The sequence below is a fragment of the Schistocerca serialis genome, chromosome 4 (assembly GCF_023864345.2).
Source record: "Schistocerca serialis cubense isolate TAMUIC-IGC-003099 chromosome 4, iqSchSeri2.2, whole genome shotgun sequence".
NCBI classification, from domain to species: domain Eukaryota; kingdom Metazoa; phylum Arthropoda; class Insecta; order Orthoptera; family Acrididae; genus Schistocerca; species Schistocerca serialis.
The window spans coordinates 630388570-630413010 of NC_064641.1; the positions used below are offsets into that span (position 1 = coordinate 630388570).

Below are 24441 nucleotides of genomic sequence, written 5' to 3' on the forward strand. Positions count from 1 at the left end.
ACATCCATACTCCGCAAGCCACCTGACGGTGTGTGGCGGAGGGTACCTTGAGTACCTCTATCGGTTCTCCCTTCTATTCCGGTCTCGTATTGTTCGTGGAAAGAAGGATTGTCGGTATGCCTCTGTGTGGGCTCTAATCTCTCTGATTTTATCCTCATGGTCTCTTCGCGAGATATACGTAGGAGGGAGCAATATACTGCTTGACTGCTCGGTGAAGGTATGTTCTCGAAACTTTGACAGAAGCCCGTACTGAGCTACTGAGCGCCTCTCTTGCAAAGTCTTCCACTGGAGTTTATCTATCATCTCCGTAACGCTTTCGCGATTACTAAATGATCCTGTAACGAAGCGCGCTGCTCTCCGTTGGATCTTCTCTATATCTTCTATCAACCCTATCTGGTACGGATCCCACACTGCTGAGCAGTATTCAAGCAGTGGGCGAACAAGCGTACTGTAACCTACTTCCTTTGTTTTCGGATTGCATTTCCTTAGGATTCTTCCAATGAATCTCAGTCTGGCATCTGCTTTACCGACGATCAACATTATATGATCATTGCATTTTAAATCACTCCTAGTGCGTACTCCCACATAATTTATGGTATTAACTGCTTCCAGTTGCTGACCTGCTATTTTGTAGCTAAATGATAAAGGATCTATCTTTCTGTGTATTCGCAGCACATTACACTTGTCTACATTGAGATTCAATTGCCATTCCCTGCACCATGCGTCAATTCGCTGCAGATCCTCCTGCATTTCAGTACAATTTTCCATTGTTACAACCTCTCGATACACCACAGCATCATCTGCAAAAAGCCTCAGTGAACTTCCGATGTCATCCACAAGGTCATTTATGTATATTGTGAATAGCAACGGTCCTATGACACTCCCCTGCGGCACAGCTGAAATCACTCTTACTTCAGAAGACTTCTCTCCATTGAGAATGACATGCTGCGTCCTGTTATCTAGGAACTCCTCAATCCAATCACACAATTGGTCTGATAGTCCATATGCTCTTACTTTGTTCATTAAACGACTGTGGGGAACTGTATCGAACGCCTTGCGGAAGTCAAGAAACACGGCATCTACCTGTGAACCCGTGTCTATGGCCCTCTGAGTCTCGTGGACGAGTAGCGCGAGCTGGGTTTCACATGACCGTCTTTTTCGAAACCCATGCTGATTCCTACAGAGTAGATTTCTAGTCTCCAGAAAAGTCATTATACTCGAACACAATACGTGTTCCAAAATTCTACAACTGATCGACGTTAGAGATATAGGTCTATAGTTGCCGAATACTGGGCGACAATTATTGAACTGTATGCAATAATAGCGTCATAACTTCTGAACGGTTTGCTTTAGGACAGGGCTTAACAACTGGCCGGTTTTGAGCGCGAGTACTCGCGTCTGCTCAGGCACGTGCTCGCGAGCAGGTGCAAGGTCGCGGAGTAGGGTGGGAGGGGAGGGAGGGGAAATGTGCGCGCACGTTTGAATGTGATCTCGCGTTCTTAGCAGATTTAACTAGCCATCTGAATGCTTTGAACATTTTACTACAAGGTAAAGATCTGCTAATTACTCATTTCATAGATCGAATACGAGCTTTTAAAATGAAATTGACACTTTGGGTGAGTCAGCTAGAAACAGGAAACCTAGCTCATTTTCCTAAATTATGATCCATGCAAGATGTTCACAAAGACTGTGAACGTTATTCACATAGTATAGTTGATCAGCGCTTCCAAGATCTGACAGCACTAGACAGTGATTTTGATCTGTTCTCTCCATATTCAGCGAATATTTAAGAGATTCGTCCTGAGCTGCAGCAAGAAATTATTGACCTGCAGTGTGACAGAGAATACAGAGACAAATTTCAGAACAAGAAAAACATTTTGGAATTCTACAGACACTTTCCTCAGGATAGATTTCCTCGTTACAAACTGGCAGCTACAATAATATCAATGTTCGGTTCCACGTATGTTTGTGAACAACTGTTCTCTGCAATGAAATGTAATAAGACGCGCCTGAGAAACGCATTGTCTGATCGCAATTTAAACTGCACGCTGCGCCTAAAATGCACAAGAACAATTACTCTGTCCGCAGCTCGTGGTCGTGCGGTAGCGTTCTCTCTTCCCACGCCCGGGTTCCCGGGTTCGATTCCCAGAGGGGTCAGGGATTTTCTCTGCCTTGTGATGACTGGGTGTTGTGTGCTGTCCTTAGGTTAGTTAGGTTTAAGTAGTTCTAAGTTCTAGGGGACTGATGACCATAGCTGTTAAGTCCCATAGTGCTCAGAGCCATTTTTTTTTTTTTGAACAATTACTCCGAACATAGACGCAATTGTAAAGGGCAAAAAGTACAAGATAACCGAGAATCCCACACTTCAGTGACACCTTTTATTGTGTAACAGTTCACAAATTAATGCGAATGTAGAGGCATACATTAAGCTAATAAAATCATGTGGCATGAGTACATTCTCCTTTACTTGTTTTATTTATCGCAGTAATAATTCGTGAGTGATATCCCTGCAGGTGGCCGCGGATTTACATTGACTGGCGGCAGCTGTTGTGTGCCCCACGTGACTTTTCCCAATCTCCGCTCTGGTCCGGTTTTGGTGGTAGGGTGCTCGCGCTGCTCCGTGCTCGCGCCTTGCTGCTCACAGCTTGCTCCGCGAGCACGTATGTTGTGAAGCCCTGCTTTAGGACGTTCAAACTGCACTGTTGGCCGTGGAGCATGATGGGTACGAGTATGCGCACGCGCACTCGCCTTGTTGTTGTCGGCTATTTGCACGTGAAAATGCCAGGTACACCGTGCCTGAGCGTATAGCGCTTGTGAAGGCCCAGTATGCGAGCAAAAACAGCCCAACTGCGGCTCAAAGGAAGTTTGCTACCGAGTTCAAGCTGAACACAACCCGTCCAAGTGTACTAACAATCAAGAATTTGATTCGCTAGTTTGAGAGAACGGGTAATCGTCGTGATGACAATGCTGGCAAGGGTGAAAACTCCTGAAAACCTCGAGAAGACACGTGCTGTGTTTCAGTCAGCCCCAGGAAATGGATCAGACGAGCTTCACAACAGGTGGGAATCAACCGGCAGACACTGCGAGAAATTGCTGTTGAAGACCTGCTTCTCTTCCCATACAAAATTCAAACCCATCAGTCATACCCATTAAGCCTCAGGGCCATGAAACAGCGGTTGCGTTTTGCCAACACTTTTGCCAAAGAATTGACGAACAGGACTTTGATGTGAATATGGTTTAGCGACGAAGCCCACTTTCATTTGAATAGGTTCGTCGATAAGTAAACTGACGTATTTGGGAGACTGGGAATCTGCAGTCTCTTCACCCTCAATGGGTGACTGAGCGTTTGTAATGTCCAGTCACGGAATAATTGGTGCGATATTCCTTGATGGCATGGTGACTACCGAACGGTGCGTGAAGGTTTTGGAAGATGGTTTTCTCCCCATTATCCAAAGTGACCTTGATTTCGGCAAGATTTGGTTAATGCGAGACGGAGCTCGATCCCCTCGACGCAGGAGAGTGTTTCATGACCTGGAGAAGAACTTTGGGGACCACATTCTGGCTCTGGGGTACCCAGAGCCCACTGGCATGGGCCTCGATTGGCCGCCATATTCTCCAGACCTGAACACGTGCGACACCTTTTTGTGGTGCTGTACAGCAATAACCCCAAAACCATTGCTGAGCTGAAAACAGCCATTCAGGAGGTCATCGATAGCATCGATGTTCCGACACTTCAACGGATCTTGCAGAATTTCGTTATTCGTCTCCGCCACATTATCGCTAATGATGGTAGTAATATCAAATACGTCATAACCTAAATCTGTAGTGACGTTTACACGTTAAATGAGTAGTGCACATGCAATAGTTTGTAACTAATTTACGTTTTTTTCAAATATTTCAATAATTGTCGCCCTGTGTGTATGGGAATCGCATGTACGTCCTTATCTCCTTCTCAGCCCTCTCTCTATCCATCTCCTCGTACCCCTTCTCTTTGTCCATCTGCTCCTCTAACCTCTCTGTCCATCACTTCCTCCCCTCTTTCTCTGTCCACCTCCTCCTCCCTCCCCTCTGTCCACCTCCTATTCCCCCTCTCCCTGACATTGAGCCTTCTTTATTGGTACTGCAAACGAAACCTTGATTGGGAACTGAACTTGCTCAAAACGAATGGCTATATAGATTGGGACCATTGATATAAAGGATTTGAGACAGACCTCTCCAGCTGATGGGTCTGTTAGCACAGAAAAATTAGCCCGAATGAAGGCCGCGCCGGCCAATAAATAATTTTATTCGACGCTAGGCGTCCCAAAAAATAGTTAAATGAGTTTGCGACAGTTTCTGGCTTCTGCTAAGCTTTTCAGGGTCTCATTTTTTTCAGTTTTTCGTTACAGAAAATTACCGATACACTAAAAGGAAGGGGCCAAACATTTAGCGTAGAGTGATCTACTTAGAAGTTAAAGTCAATTCAGCCGTTTAACAACAATCGACCGTCAAAGATCGGCAGTTTTTAACAACTCGTCAGAAAAGTGACTTATGTGTGTGTTCCAACGTCTGTACCTCGAAAACCACTACTGAAAAAAATGGTTCAAATGGCTCTAAGCACTATGGGACTTAACATCTGAGGTCATCAGTCCCCTAGACTTAGAGCTACTTAAACCTAACAAAGGACATTCTGGAAAGGACATCACACATATCCTTGCCCGAGTCCCGCGACCGTAGCAGCAGCGCGGTCCCAGACTGAAGCGCCTAGAACCTCTCGGCCACGGCGGCCGGCAAACCACTACTCAAAACCACAAATCCAAATGACAAGGGTCATTCTTTAAAGTTGTAGAGCATATAATTCTGCGTAAAAAGAGCTCCTAAATTATAAAATTAACTATTATTTGGGATTACTAACGTCGATTAAAATTATTTCCAGCTTGTGCGTATTTATTGGCCACCAAAATTCTAATTTGCCTACACTATGTGATGAAAGTAGCTCCAATGACAATATGTCGGATAGATTTTATATACGAGCTGGTAGGATTACAAAGTTTTTTGTTTAAAGCGCTGAGCTCAAGGAGAAAGAATATCTGCGAGAAAGAAAACGAAATCGCATAGTTTCAGAGGACAGCACAGCTCAAAGTTTTTCTCTCGCAGTCGGTTTTAACGGAAAACCTCTATTGTTTTTTATAGTATTCTGTGAAAGTTGAAATAAATCAGGTAAGAACTTTCCCAAATCTTTGCTTATAACGGTTTCATATTTATATAATTTATGTATTTATATATTACAAAATACATAGCCTATAAGAGTCCAAATGTTTGTTAGAGCATCATGTAAAAATTAAAAAAATTTAAAGTATATCCGTACCACTTATATTTAAAAAGTGTGTAGCCTATGTCCGTCCGAAGTTTAGTAGACTATCGTATAAAAATCGTATGTGTATATTAAAAATGTAGCCAGTGTCCATCAGAACATCTATTAGAGCATTAAGTAAAAATCTGAAGTAAATCTGTCAAGAATTTTTCGGGGTATTTGCCAACATCATTTACATTTACAAAAATTTGTAGCCTATGTCTGTGTGAATGTTAAATAGAGTCTCGTGTAGGAATATGAACTAAACTTATCCAGATTTTTGGTAACAAGGTTAAACGCCTTGTATTTATGTAGTAGTACAGATTTCAGTGATACCAACCGCGTTTTGTAGAGGACGTTCCTACCTGGCCGTAGCCGAGATGGCCGAGGCACGCTGGAGCTGTGGGTTTCGACTCAAGAGTTATCCATCTAGAATTCTGATGATGAAAGAGATCTTTATCAAATGAAGTTTGCTTAAAAAATAACCAGACTGGTTTTTTAACGGTCAAACAGTGCGGGCATAAAGGTCAAACCCTACACTGCCGAGTTATGTGAGTGAGATCTCCGCTCTCAATTTCCGTTACCCGTTCACGAATTTACCCCTCAGTCCGACCGTGGCCTTCATTTGTATCAGATCGTGTATTCGCAGCCCGTCGAGAAAGCGTTAAGTGTTCTGAAGGAGAAAGGGATTATTCTGAAACTTTTAGTTAAACTTGGAAATTCCACAACAGAGGCCCATTCTTTGTTGAAAGAAGTGCACGAGGATGAATGTCTTTCACGGACTCAATTTTTTATGTAGTTTAAGCGGCAATAACAGAAACGAGGACAGACTGGAGATGACTCAAGTCCAGGGCGATTTTCAACATCAACAATGGATGAAGACAATGGAAAACTGGAGATTTAATCCGGAGAGGCCATCCATTGAGTATTTGTGCGGCAGTGGATATTGTAAGAATCGACAAAGAAACACTTTGGCATATTTTATATGCACATTTTCAACAGAGGAAAGTTTGTTCAAAAATGGTGCCGAAGAACATGCACAAGAGAACACTGGTGGTCAAGTCGTTTCCGACTAAGCATGGGATCTCTTGGTGGAAAATCCACCCTATTCACCTGATCTTGCTCCGTGTTATGTTTTTTGTTTAGTTTTTTTGTTCCCAAAAGTGAAACCCGGCAGAAAGGGACAAGATCTGAGACAGTTGAAGCTATGAAAGAAAAAGCGATTGAGACCTTGAACATGCTTCCAGAAGATAACTCCACTCACTTGAGCAGTGGAAAATTCCCGAGGATCGGTGTAAAGATCGTATAGGGGAGTATTTCGAATGGGATAAAGTAAAAATTGTGAAGCATAAAAAATAAAGAATGTTATATTCCTAATTCGGATGTATTTTAACCAGACCTCATATCTACAGGGAGTCGGAGAAGTCCCATTCCCCTCTCGATTTTATAGAATCGCCGAAATAAATACTGTAGTTCTTTTATTGACAACCCTTGCTTTGAAACTGACGAAAAGCTTCGTTTTCAGCTTTGCTTTGTCCCAGTTGTGAAGTGTTGGCTGGTCTGAGTGGACACAGTTCCACTCTTAAGGAGAGAATAGTACTATGGATGTGAGTGCATGAATGCAGACAACTGGCAAAATAATGGCAGAGACAATACTTTGTGCGTTTAGAGATCGCTTTGGCAAAGCCGCGACTCGTAGAGCAAGAGTGCTTGAATGCAAGAAACGTGTTTATGTTTTAGGCAGTGTCAAACATACCGGAACTCAAAGATAGTTCACACAGGAGGAATGTGGTTTTCTGGTCTAAGAAAAATGCCCAATCCGTGCAAGAGTTGGAACAGAACCTCCCTCATGTTATGGTATGTGAAGGGATCTCATCACGATACCTGCTCAGCGCATTTTTTAAGTGCATATGAATGGAAATTCTTATTTGGACAGGTTGCATCTGTGTTTAATACTTCAGCACGAAGGAAAGAGAATCATGGATCATGTGTGGTTATAACGGGATGGAGCTCCAACGCTCTTGGCTGTTTAGTTACGTGAGTGCCTTGAAGCACAATTTCGAAGTCACTGTACTGGGCGTGGCTCGGCAATATCTCCAGCCTCAACGAAACAGCCACCATGAAACCCAGACTTTACCACACCAGACAGCTCATTGTGGGCAATATCAAGTCCTCTATGGCCCAAAGTCGGTACAAGACAAATTGCACAAACGTGTTCAGAAAACGTGTTGAGGAGGTCTTTTGAAGCATAACTCCTGAGATGCTCCTCAAGATGTGCATAAGGGTGAGAGGGGGGGGGGGCAGGGGGGGGGGGGGAATGGATGGAGACACACGATGGTACACGATCAGGTCTGTTGGATTCGTAATTTTCACATGTCAGTACAGGGATAAAGGAGATGAAGATAAGAGATGGCGCTCAGTTAAGCCTACTAATCAGTAAATGGTGTTTCGATGTTGCGTGTCAGATATAAATCATCTGTGTTTTGTCTCGTGGAGTGAGGACACGCTTCAACTTCTTGAGGCCTATTCTTAACAACATCATTAAGGCTGCAGCTTCAGCCAGACGGTTTGAGACGCGGGAGTGGCGGTAGCCTCTCACGATTCAAAGTAAGGGGGATATCACGAAGTGGTAATCGTACTAGCGCTAGTACAGAAACGGTATTTATGATTACACTTACAGCTGGATTTTGTATATATTTAGCCGGCCGGAGTGGCAGAGCGGTTCTAGGCGCTACAGTCTGGAACCGCGCGACCGCTACGGTCGCAGGTTCGAATCCTGCCTCGGGCATGGATGTGTGTAATGTCCTTAGGTTAGTTAGGTTTAAGTAGTTCTAAGTTCTAGGGGACTGATGACCTCAGAAGTTAAGTCCCATAGTGTTGTTGTTGTTGTTGTGGTCTTCAGTCCTGAGACTGGTTTGATGCAGCTCTCCATGCTACTCTATCCTGTGCAAGCTTCTTCATCTCCCAGTACTTACTGAAACCTACATCCTTCTGAATCTGCTTAGTGTATTCATCTCTTGGTCTCCCTCTACGATTTTTACCCTCCACGCTGCCCTCCAATGCTAAATTTGTGATTCCTTGATGCCTCAAAACATGTCCTACCAACCGATCCCTTCTTCTACTCAAGTTGTGCCACAAACTTCTCTTCTCCCCAATCCTATTCAATACCTCCTCATTAGTTACGTGATCTACCCACCTTATCTTCAGCATTCTTCTGTAGCACCACATTTCGAAAGCTTCTATCCTCTTCTTGTCGAAACTAGTTATCGTCCATGTTTCACTTCCATACATGGCTACACTCCATACAAATACTTTCAGAAACGACTTCCTAACACTTAAATCTATACTCGATGTTAACAAATTTCTCTTCTTCAGGAACGATTTCCTTGCCATTGCCAGTCTACATTTTATATCCTCTCTACTTCGACCATCATCAGTTATTTTACTCCCTAAATAGCAAAACTCCTTTACTACTTTAAGTGTCTGATTTCCTAATCTAATTCCCTCAGCATCACCCGATTTAATTTGACTACATTCCATTATCCTCGTTTTGCTTTTGTTGATGTTCATCTTATATCCTCCTTTCAAGACACTGTCCATTCCGTTCAACAGCTCTTCCAAGTCCTTTGCTGTCTCTGACAGAATTACAATGTCATCGGCGAACCTCAAAGTTTTTACTTCTTCTCCATGAATTTTAATACCTACTCCGAATTTTTCTGTTGTTTCCTTTACTGCTTGCTCAATATACAGATTGAATAACATCGGAGAGAGGCTACAACCCTGTCTCACTCCTTTCCCAACCACTGCTTCCCTTTCATGCCCCTCGACTCTTATAACTGCCATCTGGTTTCTGTACAAATTGTAAATAGCCTTTCGCTCCCTGTATTTTACCCCTGCCACCTTCAGAATTTGAACGAGAGTATTCCAGTTAACATTGTCAAAAGCTTTCTCTAAGTCTACAAATGCTAGAAACGTATGTTTGCCTTTTCTTAATCTTTCTTCTAAGATAAGTCGTAAGGTTAGTATTGCCTCACGTGTTCCAACATTTCTACGGAATCCAAACTGATATTCCCCGAGGTCCGCTTCTACCAGTTTTTCCATTCGTCTGTAAAGAATTCGCGTTAGTATTTTGCAGCTGTGACTTATTAAACTGATAGTTCGGTCATTTTCACATCTGTCAACACCTGCTTTCTTTGGGATTGGAATTATTATATTCTTCTTGAAGTCTGAGGGCATTTCGCCTGTCTCATACATCTTGCTCACCAGATGGTAGAGTTTAGTCATTACTGGCTCTCCCAAGGCCATCAGTAGTTCTAATGGAATGTTGTCTACTCCCGGGGCCTTGTTTCGACTCAGGTCTTTCAGTGCTCTGTCAAACTCTTCACGCAGTATCGTATCTCCCATTTCATCTTCATCTACATCCTCTTCCATTTCCATAATACTGTCCTCAAGAACATCACCCCTGTATAGACCCTCTATATACTCCTTCCACCTTTCTGCTTTCCCTTCTTTGCTTAGAACTGGGTTTCCATCTGAGCTCTTGATATTCATACAAGTCGTTCTCTTATCTCCAAAGGTCTCTTTAATTTTCCTGTAGGCAGTATCTATCTTACCCCTAGTGAGATAAGCCTCTACATCCTTGCATTTGTCCTCTAGCCATCCCTGCTTAGCCATTTTGCACGTCCTGTCGATCTCATTTTTGAGACGTTTGTATTCCTTTTTGCCTGCTTCATTTACTGCATTTTTATATTTTCTCCTTTCATCAATTAAATTCAATATTTCTTCTGTTACCCAAGGATTTCTACTAACCCTCGTCTTTTTACCTACTTGATACTCTGTTGCCTTCACTACTTCATCCCTCAGAGCTACCCATTCTTCTTCTACTGAATTTCTTTCCCCAATTCCTGGCAATTATTCCCTTTTGCTCTCCCTGAAACTCTCTACAACCTCTGGTTCTTTCAGTTTATCCAGGTCCCATCTCCTTAAATTCCCACCTTTTTGCAGTTTTTTCAGTTTCAATCTGCAGTTCATAACCAATAAATTGTGGTCAGAATCCACATCTGCCCCTGGAAATGTCTTACAATTTAAAACCTGGTTCCTAAATCTCTGTCTTACCATTATATAATCTATCTGATACCTTTTGGTATCTCCAGGATTCCTCCAGGTATATAACCTTCTTTTATGATTCTTGAACCAAGTGTTAGTTATGATTAAGTTATGCTCTGTGCAAAATTCTACAAGGCGGCTTCCTCTTTCATTTCTTTCCCCCAATCCATATTCACCTACTATGTTTCCTTCTCTCCCTTCTCCTACTGACGAATTCCAGTCACCCATGACTACTAAATTTTCGTCTCCCTTCACTACCTGAATAACTTCTTTTATCTCGTCGTACATTTCATCAATTTCTTCATCATCTGCAGAGGTAGTTGGCATATAAACTTGTACTACTGTAGTAGGCATGGGCTTCACGTATATCTTGGCCACAATAATGCGTTCACTATGCTGTTTGTAGTAGCTAACCCGCACTCCTATTTTTTTATTCATTATTAAACCTACTCCTGCATTACCCCTATTTGATTTTGTATTTATAACCCTGTAATCACCAGACCAAAAGTCTTGTTCCTCCTGCCACCGAACTTCACTAATTCCCACTATATCTAACTTTAACCTATCCATTTCCCTTTTTAAATTTTCTAACCTACCTGTCCGATTAAGGGATCTGACATTCCACGCTCCGATCCGTAGAACGCCAGTTTTCTTTCTCCTGATAACGACGTCCTCTTGAGTAGTCCCCGCCCGGAGATCCGAATGGGGGACTATTTTACCTCCGGAATATTTTACCCAAGAGGACGCCATCATCATTTAATCATACAGTAAAGCTGCACGTCCTGGGGAAAAAATACGGCTGTAGTTTCCCCTTGCTTTCAGCCGTTCGCAGTACCAGCACAGCAAGGCCGTTTTGGTTAATGCTACAAGGCCAGATCAGTCAATCATCCAGACTGTTGCCCCTGCAACTACTGAAAAGGCTGCTGCCCCTCTTCAGGAACCACATGTTTGTCTGGCCTCTCAACAGATACCCCTCCGTTGTGGTTGCACCTACAGTACGGCCATCTGTATCGCTGAGGCACGCAAGCCTCCTCACCAACGGCAAGGTCCATGGTTCATGGGGGGAAGTCCCATAGTGCTCAGGACTGTTTGAACCATTTTTGTATATATTTATAGAAATATTTGTTGACACATGAGTCTTGAAGCACTGTCAAGTTATAGTCACTCAATAAGTGAGGTAGCCGGCGTAAGCAACGATTAAGAAGTGTGGAAATGAAATGAAGCGCAGCACCTCACACAAAGAACTCTCATATTATTACGGCGAGAATTAGTGAGCTGAGCAAGAGTTAACAACTATTAATATTGTCAACGACGTCCTTGTCTGTTGTCCGAGGGTGGTACCAAGCCGTAACTCGTGTTGAACAGACTTTTTGTTAAGACATTACTAGAAGTAGCTGTGCGCATGCAGTAGTGTGCGATATATGGTGAATAAAGAGATAAAATGTCGTTTTCAGTTCTAAACTCGCCCTGTGTTAATTGAGTGAACTTTACCGTAAGGGAAAAGTAATATTCAAAAACTTATGCTTGAAAGTTTCTTTATGTATTTTTGATTAGTCGCCAAGTGGTGGAAGCGCTTGGTATTTTTTATGATACGAGGAAGGTATATTTGACTGACAGCTCAGTTCTCCAGGTCCCGTATATTTTACTGAAATAAATTTAACACTATGTTACTGAAATGAACTTGCTCTGTGCGTTTTAATTTAGTAGTATTCAATAATCTTCGACTCGTTAATTCCAAGTTAGATTAAAAATAAAAAGAGAAAGCGGATATCTGTTTGCAGCTGTAGAATCGCAGTTAGAAGAGGTTAATGTATTTAAAAGAAAAAAATATTTAAAAAGTGACGTTTCCCATAATAATGCTAAGATTTGAGCTAGGACTTTCTGAAACTAGCTTCAATATATGGTGAGGAAGAAGTACGAGGGTTGTCCAGAACGTAAGTTTCGATCGGTCGCGAAATGGAAACCACAGTGAAAACCAGTAACGTTTTATTTGCAACAGTTAGGTACACCTTCCATCTACTTCTCTACATAGTCGCCGCTCCAACTTCGAGTTTTTCCATAGTGTTGCATCAACTTTCCAATATCCTCGTCATAGAAAGCAGCCGCCTGTGCTTACGGCCAGTTATCTGCGCTGGTCTGCAGCTCGTTGTCTGTGGAAAATTTTTGTCTTCATAGCCAGCGGCTCTTGTAAGCGGATATGAGGCTCAGGGGAGCCAATTACGGACTATATTATGGTTGAGCAAACACTTTTCATCGGAAACGCTGCAGGGGCGTCTTCATTGCCCTTGCAGTGTGAGGCCGAGAATTGGCATGAAGAAGGAAATTCTCGACAGTTCTGTTATGTGGGCTGCTTGACACAGGCGAAATCTCTAACCATGCCCTCATACTTGGCGGGAAACGGTATTCCCTACGCATCTTTTCGTGCTCGCTGTTCACTCAAAACTGAAAAGAGCGACGCGATACGATCGACGGGCATACTAGAGACACTGCCCAACATATTTGTGCAAATCTTTACCGGATTTTCCCAGTGGTTTCCATTTCGCGACCGATCGGAACTTACTTCCTGGACAACCCTCGTATTATGTCGTTGACTAACAAAATATGGCACTTCTTAAGCAATGTTCTGGCACCTACAGATCAGTTTCCCTATTACATCTTGATTCAAGAGAACAGGGTAGTCTATGATGACAACGTTTAATACACTACTGGCCATTAAAATTGCTACTCCACGAAGATGACGTGCTACAGACGCGAAATTTAACCGACAGGAAGAAGATGCTGTGATATGCAAATGATTATCTTTTCAGAGCATTCACACAAGGTTGGCGCCAGTGGCGACACCTACAACGTGCTGACATGAGGAAAGTTTCCAACCGATTTCTCATACAAAAACAGCAGTTGACCGGCGTTGCCTGGAGAAACGTCGTTTTGATGCCTCGTGTAAGGAGGAGAAATGCGTACCACCACGTTTCCGACTTTTATAAGGGTCGGATTGTAGCCTGTCTCGATTGCGGTTTGTCGTATCGCGACACTGCTGCTCGCGTTGGTCGAGATACAATGACTGTTACCAGAATGCGGAATCGGTGGGTTCAGGAGGGTAATACGGAACGCCGTGCTGGATCCCAACAGCCTCGTATCACTAGCAGTCGAGATGACAGGCGTCTTATCCGCATGGCTGTAACGGATCGTGCAGCCACGTCTCGATCCCTGAGTCAACAGATGGGGACGTTTGCAAGACAACAACCATCTGCACGAACAGTTCGACGACGTTTGCAGCAGAGTGGACTATCAGCTCGGAGACCATGGCTGCGGATACCCTTGACGCTGCATCACAGACAGGAGCGCCTGCGATGGTGTACTCAACGACGAACCTGGGTGCACGAATGGCAAAACGTCGTTTTTTCGGATGAATCCAGGTTCTATTTACAGCATCATGATGGTGGCATCCGTGTTTGGCGACATCGTGGTGAACGCACATTGGAAGCGTGTATTGGTCATCGCCATACTGCCGTCTCACAGGGCGTGATGGTATGGCGTGCCATTGGTTACACGTCTCGGTCACCTCTTATTCGCACTGACGGCACTTTGAACAGTGGACATTACATTTCAGATGTGTTACGACCCGTGGCTCTACCCTTCATTCGCTCGCTGAGAAACCCTACATTTCAGCAGGATAATGCACGACCGCAATTTGCAGGTCCTGTACGGGCCTTTCTGGATACAGAAAATGTTCGACTGCTGCCCTGGCAAGCACATTCTCCAGACCTCTCAGCAATTGAAAACGCCTGGTCAATGGTGGCCGAGCAACTGGCTCGTCACAATACGCCAGTCACTGCTCTTGATGAACTGTGGTATCGTGTTGAAGCTGCATGGGCAGCTGTACCTGTACACGCCATCCAAGCTCTGTTTGACTCAATGCCCAGGCGTATCACGGCCGTTATTACGGCCAGAGGTGGTTGTTCTGGGTACTGATTTCTCAGGATCTATGCACCCAAATTGCGTGACAATGCAATCACGTTAGTTCCAGTATAATATATTTGTCCAATGAATACCCGTTTATCATCTGCATTTCTTCTTGGTGTAGCAATTTTAATGGCCAGTAGTGTATATTATGAAGCATAATGTCCACTGGAGTACGATCCCTGTGGGTACTCACTGACGTATAAGGTAAAGCGCACAGCGTATTGGCGGAACGTTACAAATTCACACAGTGGAACCAGTTGCTTGCGTCACACATAGCCTGTCCAGAAATGACTGGCCAACATTGCGTCATTTGTACTGTCTGCATGACGCATAAGGCAGATCTAGAATAGAAACATTTATTAATAACTACTTTCTAAAGAAGAACGGAGGCTTACGTTCACAAGGCGTACGTCAATAATTTCAACACTGGATAGAGCCAACTCCAAGTCTTATCAAAATATTATTGTTTTAAAACTTATTTCTAGTGAATTATAGTTACTCATAAAAGTGTGTGTTGAATAGGGGCTACAGAGTTCAGTTTGGCAGTTGTAGTACTATGCGAGCGGAGCTAACTTCGAAAGAGAGAAATTGTTTATCTGAACTTGTCTTAGATGGAATTTCGCCCACTATCGGCGGTATACACACTCTCTTGCGAAAATCTGTGTGTTTAAAGTCAAATCTGTGTCTCTCGCACTTTTAAGGATAGAAAAGTTCCTAATGTGTTCCTTATAACTTGGAATTTGTTCCGTGCCAATGTAGTGCCAAATAAAGCGGACCTTGGTACGTAAGTTAACGTAGAGTTCATATTCTATTAAGACAAATGCTGTAAAACAGAATTCATGCTAAAATGATTAATGTTTTAAATTTAAGGACTGTCGTGACTTGGAAATTGTCCCATGGCAATGCAGTGTCAAATAAAGCGGATCTTTGTACGCAAGTTAAGGCTGAGTTCATATTCTATTAAGACAAATGCTGTAAAACAGAATTCGTGCCAAAATATAAACATTTTAAAGTTAAAGACTGTCTCATATGGTGTGAAAGAAGCAGTCTGCAAAGAAACTGGGTGTACGTGTAGTTCGCTTGACTTGCATGGGGACCCAAATAGGATGATATGATTTTATGACAGGTGATAACGTTTTCGGATAAAAAATCCGATTTCCATCATTTAAAATGAATTTTCATTAAATGAGTTTTAGATCTTGTATCAGAAACATGGTTTTTGGCTACGAGAACTGAGCCGCGGATTCCAAGACGGCTATCCACAGCAAATAGCTAAAATTTTGACGATATGTTCCTAAGCTCCCGATCTCGAACAACGTTGGAAATGTTCTTGATACTTCTATCGTTTCGAGATGCTGAGGTTCAAAGGAGCCCTACTTGTACACATAAAGTCCGATGTGAGGTGGAAACGTAGTTTATAAAGTGACGTAGCACAGAGAAATATGTTGTAAAGTGTTTCCGTGATCGCAACATGGGTTCTGAGAACCCCATGTTATTTAGCGCGTGGAAAATTTTTGTGCACAAAAAAACCGGTCTGAGGTAAATTAGTATTGTGTTATTTCAATTTCACATAAGTAAATTTTAAAAAAATTTTACTTATCTGCACCGTTCTTTTAACGTTAGTGATATGCGCTGCTGTAGCAGAGAAAATACTGGAACCAGCGCAGAAATGCTGCTATCGGAGCCCAATAAAGGCGAATACACTGCTGTTTAAAAAATATGCTGATTGAAGAGTGGGGCGCCAGCTGCCTCATTCTACCTTTCTCAGCGCCTCTAGAGGTTTTCCCAAAAATTTTGGCATACGAACGTATTCGCGCTGTTTTATGCTTGGAGAGAAGAAGACAGTGGCAGTGGCAAGAAGGTGGAAGATAGTAGATGTGGGTATGTTATAGAAAGTGCGAAGAAGGCAAGGGCAGTGTGAAAGAAAGAGAGGGGCACAGTGGCACAGGAATATAATATTTGACTGTGAGAGAACAATGCTAGGAAAAGGGTGAAGGGGTCAGTGCCAGATGGAAGGAATGAAGAGTAGGAGAAAGTGGAAGTGGGTAAGAACCAGTGATAATTAGAGACAGCCTATGACATGGACAATGAGGAAGAAAGAAATAGTGATTGTGAGAAAAGCAGCAACGGTGGGAAGGCATGAATGAGATGGTAGCAGTAAGAGATATTTAGAGGGAGACAGAGTAGACAGTAGTAGCAGAACAGAACAAAGAGGGCTGTGGCTGTGAGACAGGAAACATAAAGAGATATTGACAATGAATTGGGCTGAATGAGTTAATAAGAATGGGCGAGGGGAAGCGGGTGGGTATGAGCGACTCACATCGATGGTATGAGCGGGTTATAGTGACGGGAGCTTGTGGGTGTGAAGGGTGCGTGTTAAAGAGGGCGCGAATATGTGCGCATGCCAGAATCTTTGGGAAAAATTTTAAAGCTGCTGAAGAAGAATGTAGAGTGAGGAAGCTGATACCCCACTTTTCAGTCAGTCTTTTTTTTTTCTTTTTTTTTTTTTTTTTAAAAAAAAAAGGAGCATATTCGCCTTTCTTTTGGAGCATTTTTTCGCTGGTTAGAAATTATGTCCAAGGCATCGAGTGTCCTGCTACAGACACTCAACGATGACACTTTCCTGTGCACTACAGCGTCATCAGGAACAGTCACAGATTACTGCTCACCCTGTTCGACAGATCGTTTGTGTGTGTTACACTCCCCTGAAGCAGTCCTGAACACATCTTTGTCTCCAATGAGCACTTGCGCCCAGGATATGTGCCATGGTACTCCTGTAGCGACTTTAGACCAGCTGTTGCCTCACTACCCAAACATTATCTCACTTTCTTTTGTGTCCAGTGCTCCCATCTCCCTGCCATTTAAACCAACATTCCTATTCCTCAAGCCACTGTTCAGTGTGTGGCTAAGGGTACATACTCTACTAGTATTAATTTGCCCATTCATGTCAACGTCCGCATAGTACCGACCTGGATACGCCTGGATACGGAAGTCGACCTACGCTATGAGGGGCAATCAAATGAAATCCGAACACCCGCCACAACGGGGTCACGGAATGGTTCCATCCGAAAGTGATCACCAGACGCGTTAAGACGTTTATCGCACTGGGAGACGAGACAATTCCTGTTTCGTAGAACGCCTTCGACCTCTGACGAATCCACAACCGCATCCACTCCGTTCAACTGCAACCGACGGTCAAACACGTCTTTCTTCAGAGCGATAGAGATGCAAAAATCACGCGGTGAAGGATCCGTGCTATACAGAGGATGCTGCAGTGTCTCCCAACCAAATCGCTGAAACGCAGCCTTCGTCCGATTGTAGTTCCACACCCTAGGAGCTTGTTTCCATGTGATCGCCGGAATCTGTGTAGCGAGAGGGCGAGGAATGCAGACCACGTCTGCTACACAGCTGTGTGAAGAGTAGTCGAGTCTTGGGCGCTAGCAGTACGACAGTATGACCAGTGGACGGATGCACTAGACTAGTTCGCCAGCAGCCGACGTCATAGCTCGACAACTGCGTGCATCTGTGACGTGGCACTGTGCTGTTAGCCTATCACAGCAGTGACAGTATCGAAACGCAGCTGGTCAACTTCCTCGCGGGCTGTGTATTATGGCGTGTGTTCGGTTTTCATTTGATTACCCATTAAATTTAACCGCCGCAGCTCGCAGACATCCCGCTACACTTTGGCGAATAATACTTGCGCAAATTATGTAAAAACGTGACAGTCCCGCGCCTATCGGAATGGACAGCAATCATCTTCGAAGATCTGCGTCTTCACTATACACACCTGTAGTTTACAGTTCTTTGTTCCTAGTGGTTGTGGTAGTTACTCTGCGCCGGCCGTTGTGGCCCAGCGTTTCTAGGCGCTTCAGTCCGGAACCGCGCTGCTGCTACGGTCGCAGGTTAGTTAGGTTTAAATAGCTCTAAGTCTAGGGAACTGATGACCTCAGATGTTAAGTCCCATAGTGCTCAGAGCCCATAGCCCCCCCCCCCCCCCCAATAGCTACTCTGCACTGACAAATGACGTGGTAATAACCGAGGTGGGAAACTTAAAGGAAGTGGAAATATATAGTGGAAAAGGTAACCACCTTATGTACTGAGAAAAAAATCATTTCAGTAAAGTGCCTCATATGAAAAACTACACAAAGGCGCCAAAGAAACTGGTATAGGCATGCACATTCAAGTACAAAGATACGAAAACAGGGAGAATAAGGCGCTGCGGTCGGCAACGCCTATATAGGACAGTAAGTATCAGGCGCACTTGTTAGATCGGTTACTGCTGTTACGATGGTATGTTATCAAGATTTAAGTGAGTTTGAACGTGGTGTTATAGTCGGCACACGAACGATGGGACACAGCATCTCCGCGGTAGCTAGGAAGTGCGGATTTTCCCGTCGACCATTTCACGAGTGTACCGTGAATATCAGGAATCCGGTAAAACATGAAATCTCCAACATCACTGCAAGAATGGGACCAACGACGGCTGAAGAGAATCATTCAACGTGACAGAAGTCAGCATTTCAGCATATTGTTGCAGGTTTCAAAGCTGGGTCATCAACAAGTGTCAGCGTGCGAACCATTCAACGAAACATCACCAATATGGGGTTCCGGAGCCGAAGGCCCACTCCTGTGCACTTGATGACTGCACGACACAAAGCTTTACGCCTCGCCTGCTCCCGTCAATACCAACATTGGACTGTTGATGACTGGAAACATGTTGCCTGGTGAGACGAGTCTCGTTTCAAATTGTATCGAGCGGATGGACTTGTACGGGTATGGAGACAACCTCATGAATCCATGGACCTTGCATGTCAGCAGGGGACTGTTCAAGCTGATGGCGGCTCTGTTATGGTGTGGGGCGTGCGCAGCTGCAGTGATATGGGACCCTGATACGTCTATATACGACTCTGACAGGGGACACGTACGTGACCGTCCTGTCTAATCACCTGCATCCACTCACGTCCATTGTGCATTCCGACGAACTTGGGAAATTCCAGCAACTGAGAAAGTTTGGAGTGTTATGGGCATTGCCCTCCAACCAGCTCCGGATTTTGACGATCTAACGCGCCAATTGACCAGAATGTGATACGACATTCCTCAGGAGGACAGCAAAAAACTCTGCCAATTATTGTCAAGCGAATGACTGCTTGCATAAGAGCCTAAGGTGGACTAATGCGTTGTTGACTTGCTCAATTTGCGAAGCTCTTTCTCCACAATAAGTCATCGAATTTTTCTGAAACTGTAATCGTTTTGTTTGTCTGCTCATGTACATCATATCTACCGATCTCCGCCGCATTCAGATAATTTATTTAATTTATGAAAAAATTAATGAGCTGTTAGGTTTTAAATTTCATGTTTAGAAAAAATTCAAATTTTATAGTTAATTATCTCAATTTTTACCACAATTTTCAATAGATTTGGAAAATTCTAGAGTTTCATACACCTGTAAGTATGGTTTGTATGCTATGCAAAATTCATCGAAGAATCTCTTACTTATGGAGAAAAGTGTACCTGTAGCAACAAATGATGAAAATTTCACATCTAACATAAATTATTTTGTTATAATTTTGAACTTCCACTGCTATGAATGGAATCCTGAATCCTTCCTGGTCATGCTGACAAAGTTTTATGAATTTATTTGTAAAAGTATAGCCAGTGGAAATTAAAATGTCCCGTGGTGCCTCTCCTGCTCCAAGTCGGCCCGTTTGACGTCCTACCCCCGTTAAGCAGATGGTCATAATGCTGAGGCCCTTCAGTATAAATTACGAAGAAATTATTTATATGGAAGAATTTTCCAAGGAAAGATTGTATGGAAGAGAGGAGAGGAAGAAGTCTTAGAATATTGTATGAAATATAAACTGAACCAAGTTGTCAGCACTTTAAGAAAAAGACACAATACAGCGGAAGTTGAAGGGCGTCAATTCGATACCTGTAGTAACATGGATCTGCTAGAGTATTTTTCCTATGAAATTACAGAAACTATATCTAAGCCCTCACAGGCTGATACGAGATGAAAAATCTTAAAATTCAGAAGCACACGACAACAACTTCATATCTCGCTTCAATTTACTCAGGAGTCTCTCTGTGTTTCACACACAGTACAAAGGTAGAGGGAAAGAAAGACAGACAACACACTGATGTTACAAGTGGAGGAGGAGAATGTAAAGTCTGAAACGGAAGACTAATGACAGTCAACATCGACGTCATACAGTAAGTGGGAGGTGGAGCGTAATGCTTTGCCGAACTTCTTCATTAGGACAGTGATATTTTTGTCGTATTTTCTTTGGTTTGTTCAGTGTGCTTTGCAGTTGGAGTCCCCGGCACTGTTTAGACAGCTGCCCTTTAAGAGAACATCTGTGCAAACTAAACATTTCCGGGCGACAACGGTATTTAGGCGGGCTGGTGATTACACTGATTGTCGGGAAAACACGGCCACGTCACGTGCGGGAGAATGGATTTTAATCTACGTACACACAAGAGTAATGTCCGCAGCGAAAGCCGTTTGTTGTTACTGACAGTGGAATGATAACCAAGAACGAATTTTACATCTCATATATGAGAACAGCGTAGGTGCTTCCAGGGAAAAGTACTTTCGATTGTAACTGCGAATATGGACTTATTCCAATGGCTGAAATCCAATATTCAAAAGATGAATTCTCGAAAATATGATGAGGTACGTTTTCAAAGGCTTGAAATAAGCAAAAATATAAAACCCTAAGAAGGACCTCATAACGAATTGTTTCAATAAGGACTAATGGTACTACAATTCCTCTTTTGAATCATCGTACGAACGATTTCACGTAGACTGTGATAAATGATAGCAGCACATAAAGCCAATTAAAATTTCTCCGAAGAGAAAAGGTGAATGAACATGATTCTTCAAGTTTCATCATTATTGCTGTGTACTGCGTATTTTCATGTGTAGTCCAGTATGGTCACGACAGATAGGTTACACAACTACAGATCTGAAGATGACCACCTTTGATCGAAACTAGTCATACGATTAAGAATAAACGTGAAACGTAAACGGCAAAGGAAACGATATAATTTTAGATTCAGTATGGACTAAGAGAAACAACTTGCTCCCCTCTTACGGACAGTTCATCGTATGTGGATGGTGCACGAGGCGTTTCAAGCTATAGAAAAACGGTGGGAGTTATACCCCTTTTCAAGGCGGATTACGTGAAATTGTCGTAGACTAATGGATAGCATTCCAATTGTTTCTTATGACGTTTTAGACAGCTACAACTTCCTCTGTAGGAATCAACAAGGACTACGCAGAAAGCGAACTTGTGAAATACAGCTCTGTCTTCTCGCCCATGAGATTCAGAAGTTGATGCCATATTCCTTCACTCCTCGACGGCGCGGTTCGCTATTGAACAAAATACCAACTTACGGAGTGTTGGATCAATTGTACAATGCAATGAATAATTCCTAGCGAACAGAACTCAGCATCGCCATCCTTGAAATGGAGAAAGTAGTTCGGGTTTATCCCGAAAGAGTGCTACAGGGCCCTTGCTGTTTGCAACATATCGGGGGTCTCAGTTAAGAGTGGCCGGGTGCATTTTCTTCGGTGTTTCGGCATATAGTTAGGTCTCGTTTTTCCAGTCATCCCTAGTAAATACTGCTCATTATGTCCTCCACGCATCGCCCAGTGTCGACGAAAAGTGTCGGTTTGTTTTGTTTTCCCTTCCAAATAAAATTATTTTTAAAGCGAAATTTTAAGTGTCCATTCGATACAGCGATCACAAGTTAGTCTAGTGCGATATCTGTTTTATCGATAAGTGTTGACAAGGACGGTAAAACACGAAGATTAACCAACACTCCAGTAGTGATTGAGCACCGCTGCTACATGGCGGAAGCAGTCAACGCGGACCTCAGTTCCAGAATTAGGAATCCGTTCTTGTTTTGTCGGATTTGTAGTCCGACGCAGCCTCTTCCGTTCAGTTGTTCTTCAACCGGAACTTCATATTACAGAAAACTGCTCTACCCTCTAAACTCTGCGGTTTTATATATATCTACAGTTCATTGATTCTTTAACTATGAAAGATCTATAGTCTTATATCCTAACTCTTCCTTTACAGTCTGATTGTTTTCTACGTAAGGTCTGCGGAAAAAAAATGCTTAAAATGATCACAGAAAATTAGTAAAAAGTAGATGTATAGGGTATTAAAAAACTCTCCAGTATTTCAGGGGATAGCTGTACGCATCAAAACAAGAAAAAAATGTCTTGTAACAATGGGTCCTACAAAGCATACATTCTGATATATGACCACTTGCTCAGAGGAGGTGCTCAACATAATGTCCATTCATCTTAATTCATGCCACTGCCCTTCGGTGTAAGAAATAACGTCCCCTTTGAAATCTCCCTGGTTGGTTCCGAATGTCCTGAGGTGTACGGAAGACACGATTGTGCAGTTTTTACGCATAGTTTATTGGAATGGCAAAGACCAACTGCTTCATGTATCCTCATAACCAGAACTCTGCTGGATTACGTCCGGGTAACGAGAAGGCCACGATATGGAACCTCACCGGCCAATCCACCGGTTTCCAAATATCCTCGTCAGGTGCCGACGCACAATGCAGAGAAAATGTACTGGTGCTCCGTCAAGCATGAACTACATCTGCAGTCTGTCCTCGCTTGGCAGATACTCCAGCAAGATAGGCAGTACGTTCTTCAGAAAACACTGATAAATAGCCCCAGTTAATCTCTGCAGTTGCACGTATGGCCCTAGTAATCTACCGCCAAGAACGCCTTCCCATCCATAGATTGAAAAACGATCCTCATGCCTTGTTTCTTGAACTGCACGGGGATTTTTATCGGACCTCACATGTTGATTACGGAAATTGAAAATGCCTTCTCATGTAAGCCCTGCCTCATCAATAAACAAAATCTTGGAGACAAATTGTCGATCTGCACCACAATGCCGCAAGAATCACTGACAGAACTGGAATGTGACAGGATGGCCTTTCACCCTAAGGGCCTGGACGCTCTGAACATGGTACAGATACAACAACTGCTCATGATGTACCACCCAGACCAGAGGATGACTAACACCTTCAGCTGGTGCTATTCGTCACAAACTGGTTCCAGGATTGTCTTCCACTAACCTAGAACGTGCTCCTCCACTTCAGGGGTGGAAACTGAACGAGGCCTTCCACTGTCTACTTTGTTGGGTGCTACGGAGCCTGTTTCCCCAAGACGCTGGAACAATTTGCTGAACAGCTTAACAGATGGTACCATGCTTGCTGGAAATCGTTCAATGTACAGGTTATGGGCTCTTAAATTGACCCCATCTGCTAAACCATAGCAGTAAATCATGTCTGTCATTTCCCTTGTGGAATAAAAGGCCTTCATTGCTAGGTTGTGTCAGAGTATCTGCAAGAGAGAAAAAAAAAAAAAGGTTCAAATGGCTCTGAACACCATGGGACTTAACATCTGAGGTCATCAGTCCCCTAGAACTTAGAACTACTTAAACCTAACTAACCTAAGGACATCACACACATCCATGCCCGAGGCAGGATTGGAACCTGCGACCCTAGCGGTCCCGCGGCTCCAGACTGAAGCGCCTAGAACCGCTCGGCCACACCGGCAAGCAAAGAGAGAAAAACCGCACTACAAACATTACAATAATATGTACTTTAAACGTGACTTGCAAGTAGGTCAAACATCATGGTGCGCACCCGGAGTTATCAGAAACGTACGCGAACGTAACTAGGTGTAACAAGACTGCAGTACAGTCGCGTAACGTAAACGGAACAGTTCACTGCAAACCAGTGAGCCAACCAGTGTTTACATCGATACTGCACGGCATTATCGCAGTACGCTGTTGACCCTGGTATGACACGGAGCGCCCCTGCGAATACGGTGCTCATATCCGCAACTACATGTCGATGATGCCTTCCTACTTCGCAATGTTCCACGCCAGAGGCTGTAATTAACGTTAATTATCGAGTAGTCATCTGCAGCAGGACAAGTAATGCATTACCATGGATGACGTCACAAGAGCTCCCCTTATGAACACGTGATCATATGACGT

The 24441-nt window shown here is 43.4% G+C and overlaps 1 protein-coding gene across 1 annotated transcript in view; it reads right to left on the bottom strand.

The window, feature by feature from the left end:
- LOC126474649 (glutamate receptor ionotropic, delta-1-like) overlaps positions 1 to 24441 on the bottom strand; it is a 164013-nt gene that overhangs the window by 75276 nt on the left and 64296 nt on the right. The window lies entirely within an intron of this gene.